This window comes from Gossypium hirsutum, chromosome A11 (assembly GCF_007990345.1).
Source record: "Gossypium hirsutum isolate 1008001.06 chromosome A11, Gossypium_hirsutum_v2.1, whole genome shotgun sequence".
Classification (NCBI taxonomy): Eukaryota; Viridiplantae; Streptophyta; class Magnoliopsida; order Malvales; family Malvaceae; genus Gossypium; species Gossypium hirsutum.
The window spans coordinates 3,270,617-3,281,307 of NC_053434.1; the positions used below are offsets into that span (position 1 = coordinate 3,270,617).

General features: G+C 35.5%; 1 pseudogene; it reads right to left on the reverse strand.

Moving 5' to 3' along the window:
- Positions 1 to 1,696: 1,696 nt before the first annotated feature.
- On the reverse strand, positions 1,697 to 9,889 carry LOC121209636 (uncharacterized; annotated as a pseudogene).
- Between the last annotated feature and the right edge of the window lie 802 nt (positions 9,890 to 10,691).

Genomic DNA, 10,691 nt, shown 5'->3' on the forward strand with positions numbered 1-10,691 from the left:
TTTTAAGTAATAAAAGTAGGTTGCAGCCTCGATCTATTGAAAACACTCCCCGCAATATAAAAATTCATGTCAGCCCGAAAAAATAGAATTTTTTTTAAAAAAATTCACATCAATACTAGAATAGTTAAGAAAGCTAACTATTTGAATTAATTAATAATATTATAAAAAGAGAAACTAAGTTATAATTAAATTATAAAAATTAAATTTTAAATTTGAACATAATAAAGAAAAATCAAAACCGTAATTACACTCATTTATAAATAAATTTATTTCATAGTTCACAAGTCATCACCTATAAATTAAGATTTTCTAAATAATAATTCAATCTATTTGAACAACAATCTACATCTCCATGTTCGAAGGAAATTTCATACGAATGCTACAATAATCTACCATCTTAAATAATATCCACCTTTTCAAAAATATGAAACTGATCAGTTATTTAATTTTTTGAACTTTTTTATTTATGAATTTTAAGGATTATCTTTCATGTTTACACACATATTGTCTAATTGATTGAATTTGAATGTACGTGGAGAAAACCATAGGGGTACAACATTTCAGCCAAGACAATTTGGTGTTAGAAGACAAGATGAAAGAGGACAATGATAGGCCTTGTGATGGGTGCATGCTCCCAATCTCAGCTCCATCTTATCATTGTTCAAAGTGCAATTTCTCCCTTCACAAAACCTGTGCTGAATTATCCAGAACCAGCACCAATGGTTTCAACGAGACGCCATCAACCTTGAAGCCCTTGCTTGATCGGCAATGGTGCCACTTGTGTGGTCGCTATTCTAGTGGTCTGCTTTATACTAGGAGGCACTTTTGCCTAAAGTGTGTTGCAACGCTCGTAATTAGAAGTGAGTAAAATTTGATTTGTTTTGAAAAAATAAAAAATAATAATTTAAATTTAAATAATATATTACTGTAAATACCTCTTTAGTCTCTATCAATTTTGAAAATAAACAAATTAACCACTCTCAACAAAAATTACAAAAACTTTCAAAGCAATTTTTAAAATTTAGAATATTCATAAAAGTTCTATATCTTATATATTTTTAGAAAATATAAATTTTTAAATAAATTCTAAAAAATATATAAAAAATTTAAAATTTTAAAAGTTTTCTAAAACAATAATTTTAGGACCTATATAAATTAATAATGATTTAAGTTTATCATACTAAAGTATCTTATTTTACTTAGAAAAAGTTATAGTTTTAAATTTATGTGCTCAAACATACAATGAATTATACTATAACAAAATTATTCAAGTGAGTTATAATATAACAAAATTTTAATTTGATATTTTTAATTTTTTAATTTAACCCAAATAATTTACTCAATTCGATTCCATTCAATCAAACTTTCTTCCTTAATAGAATCTTATTGCAACTATTCAAATTAATATATAATACAAATAGATTTATATTGATTTTACATGCTCTGTTTTATAGCTTATTTTGTATCCTACTTTTCTCTGTATAATTAGCACAGAATAATGCGTCAATTACACTCGAACAATTTGTCTATTTATGCTGAATACACATATTTTTGTCATAATCATTTTAAATATTTCATAAAATTTAAATACTTTTCGTGTTTTCATATCAATAATTTGTGTCTTTATAAAGTTTAAAGCAAAAACCAGACCACTGTTGAAACATATGCTACCTTCATGAGCCAACATTTTTGCCTATAGACATAAAGGATTATTTAATCAATAATAATTTTACGAGTTAACCATTTTTTTTCATTTAATACTCAGGCAGTGGTTAGCATTTTCCCTAAAAAGAATTTATTTAACCACAGATAGCTTGGGAAAAAACCTAGTGAAAATCAGTAATCATGAACAAAATCTTGATCAACTGTAGCAGTTATTTAGGGTTTATGAACTCACCCACTGGAAAAAGGCCTGTATATGTCAAACTACGATGAGTGGTATTTCATGTTAGTTTAACTCACAGTCCTGTCATCGGAGATCCCAGCTGAAAAGAACTGCTCAGCTCTGTCGATGAAGTTGCTCGGGAATCTGCAGTATAACGTTAGTGATGTCCCCAAAACTGGCAGGTTATTGTTATGTCTAGTAATTGTTTCTTCACAAGTTTTTGTTGTTCTGCAATCTCTTTGGTTTCTCGCCTTGCTGAATTTGAGGCTGTTTCCTATGGTGCTGCCCTTTCCGCCAGTGATCCTTGTGTTTCTGGTGTTGTATCGACTAGATTTTAAGGGAATATCAGCCTGAGATCTTTTCATATCAGAACCCTGCTGGTTGCACTCGCTTGATTCGTCTGTTAAAAGAAGTTCCGGGTGGGGATTGGATGTTTTGATGGTTGGTAAGATACTTCTGCAAGATTTTAACAAGGAGAGTAGCATATCCATACTTAGTTCCTGCTGAACTACATCCTTATTCTGTTCACAGCCATAACAGGCCGCAAGAAGCGTCCCCGCCAATGCTGGCATCAATTCTGGGTCACTGAAGAACACAAATGGCAGATCACACACCTGTACCCTTCCACCTCAACAGTTAGTATCTCGAGAAACGTTTAAAGATAAAGAGGGAAAAAACTGCAAAGATCACTGACCTTGTGAAGGATCGTGGGGCTCTTACCCCATCGAAGAACAGCTTGATTCCCGGAGTGGAACAATGCAAAATAACCAAGAAGCAGCAGAGATTCAAGGAGAAGCAAACCAATCTAAGACAAATTTGATAGCATACGTCAAGAATATGATTTCTGAAACTCAAACAGATTTCTCGGGTACAGCATGATTCCTCTCATATCGGTTTTAACTCATGCATGCATTTAACGAAAGATGGTTTGCATTAGAAAACCGTGACGAGCTCAAAATACATCACCTGATCATTAGCTGCTTTCCATTTGCTTGTGCAATAAGAAAGAAGGAAACTCATCAAGTGGAAGAACTCCATTTTCAGGTCCGGCCTTGCCTGAAAGGGGTAAAAAGGGGACCGGATTAGTTCTCTTTATCACAACATATATCAAAATCAGCGTAAATATGACGAGAATCGTGGAGTCAAGCTAAAACCTCTATCACCATTATCATACAACCAATATCCAATATAGAGCATGAAATTCACTCACCAGCATTCTCTGTATAAAAGTAATATCCAATAGAGCCAAATTATTCAGAACCTTCAGCACTCCAGTTGCTACCTCCTCAAAATTAGATGGAAGGGCATTTGAAGCCTGAAACAGAATTGACGGTCAATAACAAAAATGATATCTTCAGTACGAAGAAAACAACCACAAAGTAACCGTTTTCCCACAAGTGGCTTGGTTCTAGGGATGTTGACCACTTTATCTCTTCAAAAGCATACCCTTGGTAACATTCCAATTCCAAATATTTCGTAAATAACAATTTAGATAAAATACGGTCTCATCAAACCATGAACAGATTGTGATAAAATTTGCTCAAACCAAAATTATTTTCATCAGAAGTAAAGCAGCTCAGATTTGTATTGGTCATGTCCTATCATGAATCCCTTTTCCATGCTCAATAAGCATAGAGTGAAAAACAATACACTGAATATAACATGAGCCGATACCCAAGTCATTATAGGCACACGAAATGATCATAGAATCAGAATAAAAGATAAGGATAAAAAAAAAGGGCTGAAGCAGCAGAAGTTTTTAAAAGATTCCATAAAACGATCTTATTTGATTCCATGACATAAAATCAAAGAAGAAAAGAAGGAAAAGGAACTTTCCAAAAGGTGGCAAAGTTACCTGCTCAGAAGGTAGTTTATTGTTTGCTTGAAGTAGCACACTAGTCAACAGGGAAGGAAGGCTCACTAATCCAGTTTCTGATATAGCGGAAAGAAGGAATGCCACTGGTTGTTTCAAGCTTGATATGTTTTCATTCAGTTTCTCCTCCCTGGCAACTATGACGGGTTTCTCTTCCTTTTGCTCAACCAGAGTTTTCTGTGATGCATCTGTAACATCCATCTTGGAAGTGCTAAGATTGCTCAACTCAACTGAACTATCCGTCATCTTCTTTTCACCGTCTTTTCCGATGAATACTAGATTATCATTTTTATTTATTCCACAAGGTTCATCCAAAGGTCTATCCTCTGGTACTTCAGATAGCTGGGTCACTGTGCTACCATTTAGCGCACAGAATTGAGGGATAATGTCTCCAGTACTGCTATTTACAAAGGAACATCTAGAATCCACAGATGCTGCAATCTTAGTTTCTTGACTTTCACTACCTGGTTCCATTTCAATAGGTAAGGATTCCCAATTGATGCAACTATTTCCGGGACTGGATGTCAAAACAACCAGTAGATGGATACTCAAGAGAATAGATGAAGGGAATGGGGACCCTTCAACCTGGGGCCTATCATAAAGTGCAAAAAGATCTCGGAACCGTTGAATAACTTGATAGGCAACTAATAACTCAAGCAAGCCATCCCGCATTTGGAGTTGCCGTTCATCAGAGCTTACATGACCAATAATTGAGGAGACAGCCCATAAAAAACCATCCAATACTTCAGAGACTGATTCAAAATTTTCGAGAGAAGTTTTGCACGAAAGTGAGGTGCTACTTCCAGGTAGATTTAAAGATGCAGCTATCTTTATATAGTTCTCAAGTGCTGCTGACAGCATGGGGATCATAGGAGGTAAAAGATTCTGAGCAAGAAAATAACTCCGGTTCACAGGAGTAGATAACACCACCCTCAGAAGTTTTAAAAGATGTATCGTCACTTGACAAGCTTCGGGTTTCGATGTATGTGAAGCAGGCAAGGCAGAAGCAATAAAATCAAGCAGACCAGCTTGGCGAGAAGCATGCAGCTCGGGTTCCTTTCCCTCCAGAAACTAATCACCAGGAAATTTTCATAAGAAATGAGTTAGAAAGAGAGCATCAAATCCCCGCCCACCATTTGAATGGGTGCTGAAGATTGAATAGAACATGAACCTATGCATTGCTACTCTATTTTATAAAAGAGCACTGATGATCCTAACAGCATATAGTGAAAAAAGACATTAATAAGCTAAAAGTAGATTTGTGTACTTGTAATCCTCTGAAATATCAGAAGAGTGAATTAATTAAAGTATTCCTTAGGATGATTCAAAGAAAATATTTTCTGAATGTTACCACTAAAGGGTTCATATAAATTCCATTAAAACTAATAATATCCTTAAAGAAGACATCCCATGTTGATAAATCACAACCGTGGTAGATGTTAGAAATCATAATATCTTTGAATGGTGGTCTAAAAATTGGTATACCTTGATCATTTCTGCAGTAATTAACCCTATACTTGAGGCTCCTTCTTTTCTTGCTTGTCGTAGTTTCTGAAGTTCCTGAAGCCACCTCCCAATTTTCGCTCTTGCAGTTCCCACTGCAGTCCTATATCCAATACCAGTATTTTCAGGAGCAGCAGGAGGTTCAGAAATTTCAAATTTCAGAGCCATAAGTCTTTGTCGAATTTTTTTAATCCTTCGCTTCAACGAGTGTTGCAAAGAACTATTGCCTGCTGCAAGTGCAGAGTTTCCTAACATAGCACTGCCATTTGCTTGACAATCCTCAGCACTGTTGGTTGGTGTGGATCTGCCCTGGCTCTCCTTGTTAACTGACCGACGCAGTAAAGGCGAAGACTGATCCCTAAAATCCATTGAAGCTCTCTCCCGTATTTGTTCAAGGTAAAATTTACGACGTTGTTCACTTTCACTTAGTTTTTCAGCTAACTTCTGTGCAAGGAGTTCAGCTTCCTCTTGCTGAGCTTTAGCTCTTTCCTCCCTCCTCCGAAGCTGCTCTATGGCCCTTGCCTCTCTAGCTGCACTTGATGCCTTCCGTTCTTCTTCCCTTCTAAGCTGAGCCTCCTCCTTTTTCCTCTGTGTCTCAGCAAGACGTTGTAACTTTTCAGCTTCAATAAGCTTTCGGCGTTCTAGAACAGCTTCCTCTCTAGCCATATCTTCTTTCTGTTTACTTTTCATCACTTGGAGTTTTTCCGCTCTCCTCAACTCTGAATCTTGCAGTTTCTGACGCAACATAAGCTTTTTATTTTCTTCATTTAATGAAGTAATGAAGCGAACCTCATTAACTTTGCTGCTTTCGTCACCTGCTCTCCTCACAACTTCTGCAAGAAAAGCTTCATGTCGTGATTCACTACGTTGCTGACGGGAATACATTCCCTCTCGTAACTTCATAGTCCGAACAGCCTGCCATTCATTGACTCGAATGAGTTTCTCTGAGGTGCGCTGAAGTTTTTGAACTCTTTCATTCTCCAATTCACTTCGGATCATCAATGCCCGTGCATGCTTTTCCTCTGCTTCCTTCTTCAAATCAACTGGAGTTTTCTTCTTCTTCTCAGGGACATTAGTTTGTCATGCAAAATACGGACACGTTCAGCACTTTTCTTGCCAATTCCGGGTGAGTAAGATACACGAGAAGAAACACGGAAGGGAGATGAAAGTATGTCTTCCCAATTCCTCTTCTCCTTCCATGCATCCATGGATTTCCACGAAGTAGCATTTCTCTTATCCTTGTCCTTATCAGGAGGAACTTGCCTCCTAACCTGATCCAAATTTTTGATTTTTTTTCAACAACATTTTCTGTTAATGTTTTATCTTTCCTAGAAAGCAGCTTCTCAGTTTCAGACCCAAGATATTCTCTCCTGCTCTTTCCGATAACAGATGCGGAGGGATTGTCCTTAAGAAGTGACCTAGACGAAGCAACATCAGAAGAGATATAGTTCTTTGGTGGGTCACGACCAATTTGAACAGAGTTTAATTTGCTGGATTTGCCTGATTCATTGCTTCTTTTCTCTCCATTTAGGTTCACTTGAGTAAGATCTGAACCTCCACGGAGTTTTCTTGACTTTATCCCCAACTCTTTATCGACGGATGTTACATCAGACGGCATAAGTGGCTTCTTCAAATTATCACCAGATGTAGAAGCACAATTGGAATTGTCCTGCCCCAGGGACATCATACTGTTACATGAAAGTCGGTTAGCTCTCTCTTGTTGGATTTTATTAAAAGCCTCTAGGGATGAAGACAATATCTCTGCTCTGTGAGGTGAAGTTGTCATTCTACGAACCTGCATTCAAGATAAAGCATTTATAGTGTTCCATATTGAATGGTTAGATGGCATGAACATGATGCTAGAAGAAGAAGAAGAAGAAAAGAGTTAAGCATCCTTACCTCCCATGAGAGTGCATGCGGCCTTCTGTGTTCACTCTTTAGAGTAATTGGCACACCGTCAGCCAATTGAGAGGACTTTTTCACATTCTCAAACTCTTCCACTCTTGTAGTTAATTCTTTAAAGTCAGAAGCAGCCTCTTCAAGAACAAGAATAGCCTCCTTCATCTGCTCCATATCACATTCTAGTTCACAAAGAAGATAAAGTTCATCTACTGCCCTATTAAGATTCTCGAAAAGGAAACACCACAGCCGCTCCCTAAACCTTTCTTTGCTTTCTCCTGCATCATCTTCTCCAAGGGCAGTTATAATTTGAGCTTTTGACAGATCAGGTTTTTTACCATCCTGTACACAATCCGTCACAATTGATTGTCTCAAGGTTTCAGGTCCAATGTTCTCGGGTGGAAATGACAATGCATCCAGTGAAACCATCTCGATGCTTGAATCACCATCTACAATAGGAATTTCACATGTTTTTGGCTCGCCAACCTCCATCTTGATATCAGGCACCTCAGGTATAACCACCGTTTCAGAGGCTTGACAAGATAGGAAACTAGGATCTACTTCACTATTCTCTATTGGTTTGATGTGTTGAGTGTTTATGTCCTCATAAACGTCATCGGCAGAAATTATTTTTTCATTATCAATCTGTGGTTCCACAATTTCTGAAGACACTTCATTAACCTCTTTACAGGTTTCTTCCATTATTTGATCCTTAGGAGTCAATGGAGATACCTCACAAGAATGACTTCTGTCATCCATGGATGCTTCTACTGTGTTTTCTTGGAGGTCAGTACAAGAACGCGAAATTAAATTACTAGTATTCACATTCTTTGAACAGCCAAACACATTATCATCTCCAATATCGCCGAACTTGATTTCAGCTCCAACATTGTTTTCATGATGAGCTACCAGAACATTGTCTTCTAAATCACCCCACTTGATTTTGTGAACCATATGGGGTTTATCCTTTGATAGAATTTTTGGGTTAACTGCACAGCTGCCATTAGAATTTTTGACAAAAGAATTGGGGGATGTGGGGTCTTCACAGTCTTTCTTAAGAACACATTTATCTAGATAATTCACGTTCTTTTCATCTTCATTTGACTCGGCAGTAGAATTTGCAAGACCATCCCGGGTATGTCCATCTGAATCCCCCCCAGATGATCGAAGCAAAGATCTATATTTTCCTTGCACAGCTCCACCCTTCTTGTTCGACAATGGCTGACCTCTCACCAAATTATTAGCATTTTTGGTCGAATACCCCCCAACCCAACTTTGCACCGAAAACTTTGAGCCGCTTCTGTGCTTCTGGGAAAGAAATAAAAAGAACTAATAATAAAAACAACATTCGACACTGACAAATAACAATCTAGTTTACGAGACAGATTTAGAATATTAAGGTAGTTTTCTAAGAAATGTTTTAGTTAAGACAAGAGACCAAAAGCACAACTAGGAGTAGCAGATGACATCCAAGAAGGAACACCGATCATCTCACAAGCCAGAAAAACCAATAACACTAAAAGTTCCACATCAAGAACAAAGTTAAGCAAAACGAAGCATCGGATTGCAATGAACAACTTCAACAAAGCAAAGTTTCCAAACTTCTTGACTGAATAACAGAATCTTTTAAGTCTAAGACTCTGATTCTATCTTTTAACAAAAACATTCACCTATCAAACTTGTCATTGGAATCGTACTCAGGTAAAATCATACAAAAACTTATGGAACATATTTCCCTCAGCTGATAGACCCAAATAATTTGTAATTGCCAATAGTCGAGTGGTTCAGTACTGAAGTGCTGGACTCTTAGTTCCCATGGTCAAGCATTAAACCTTAACAACCTCAATTATCAAACTAATAATGATAATTTGAAATCAAACAATTCACTTTCCAATGCTAATCAGATTATAAATAAAGGACATTTCACTCGTAATCTAACCTTATGACCAATCCTAGCTCAGAAATCAGCATAAAGATACATAAATAAATTACTTAGCATATTGCTGATTGCTAAGAAAAGCAATCACTTCAATACTTAAATATATGTATTCCATACTAAAACAAATATCAGTTAGTAAAGCTCAATGCAGCAGCATCAATAAAACTTCATTAAGCTAATAACATGAAGAGACAAAATACTCTCCTATATCCCCAGTTTTCATAGTAATCAGACAAATAATAAACTAAAATGGCAACAAAAATAAACAAATTATGAAAATGCGAACGGGGATTTAATAACATTGGTTTAAGGAAGAACACCTTTTTCACTTCAAACCATCCTGACCCTTGATCATCCACTGCTGATTCTTCACTGTTCTCCATCATCTCCAAACAATAAAATCCCCCAAAGTACCCTCTGAAAATAAGAACTTTACAACAAAAGGATTATAATTGATCATCAAAAAAAAACCCTAGTGTTACAACAGCAAAAGAAAAAAAGAAAAAGAATCTCCCGATTTGTAGATAAAAATGTAAACCTTGTTAATCAGAAACGATCAACATGATCAAAATCAAATTGGGTAAAATAAAATTTTACAAAAGAGTGGGTGATTGAACCGATCAGGAGAAAAAAAAAACCTGAAATGCGAAATGAAAGACAGAATGGTAAATTACGACAAAAGATTTTATCTTTTTAGAAGGAAAGGTTTCGATTTTTGAGGAAATGGGATTTTTCAAGTATTCTATTTAACTTTTTCTTTCCCATGGAGGAACTAAGGAAGGACAGGAGGGAAGCGAGAAGAAAAGGGTTTTATATTAGAAGAAGAAAGCCCATTATTGCCTTATTTTTTCTTTTTCATGGGCCTACCTGGGCCATGACTCAGATTTCTTGACCTCTTAACTCGAATTTGGCTAATAAATTTTTTTAAATAAAATCATAAAGTGGTTAATGATTTTTATTTGACGCGTCAATAATCAGAGTTTAAATTAGAGGTATTGAGCAATCGAGCTCCCTATATAAGTCATCCTTATGTTTATATTTTCTGATATTGGTCCCTCTATAAGTATTACATTAGCATCAATATATATTTAAGACATGTTAAATGTTTGTGCTACCATCCCTGCCTAGTAGGTTTTGTGTAACTCGAGTTCGACCGACCGATGTAAAAATTTTAATAATATAATCATATTTATATATTTCTTAAATAATAAAATAAACTTGCACGTAGCTTTAATGAATTCAAACTGGTCTCATACGAATTTAACATGTACATACGCTTGTTTTAAAACTTTTAATATTGTTTTGAATAATAATAAAATAAACGTGTTTAGAATCGTTTAAAAAGATAGTAGAAAAATTACTCATTAAATGGGGTATAATCAATCACGAAGTTAAGACGGTTGGTAGGGTTGGGCTCGAATCTTTAAAATAAATTTTTTTATTTAATTTTTTTATAATTTATAAAATTTTAAATTATATTTTGACTTTTAAAAGATGATAAAAATTTAATTTAATTTTTAAAAATTATAAAAATATGAATTATTAAAATGATAAAATTATATTTTTATTATTATAAAAATATATAATTTAAT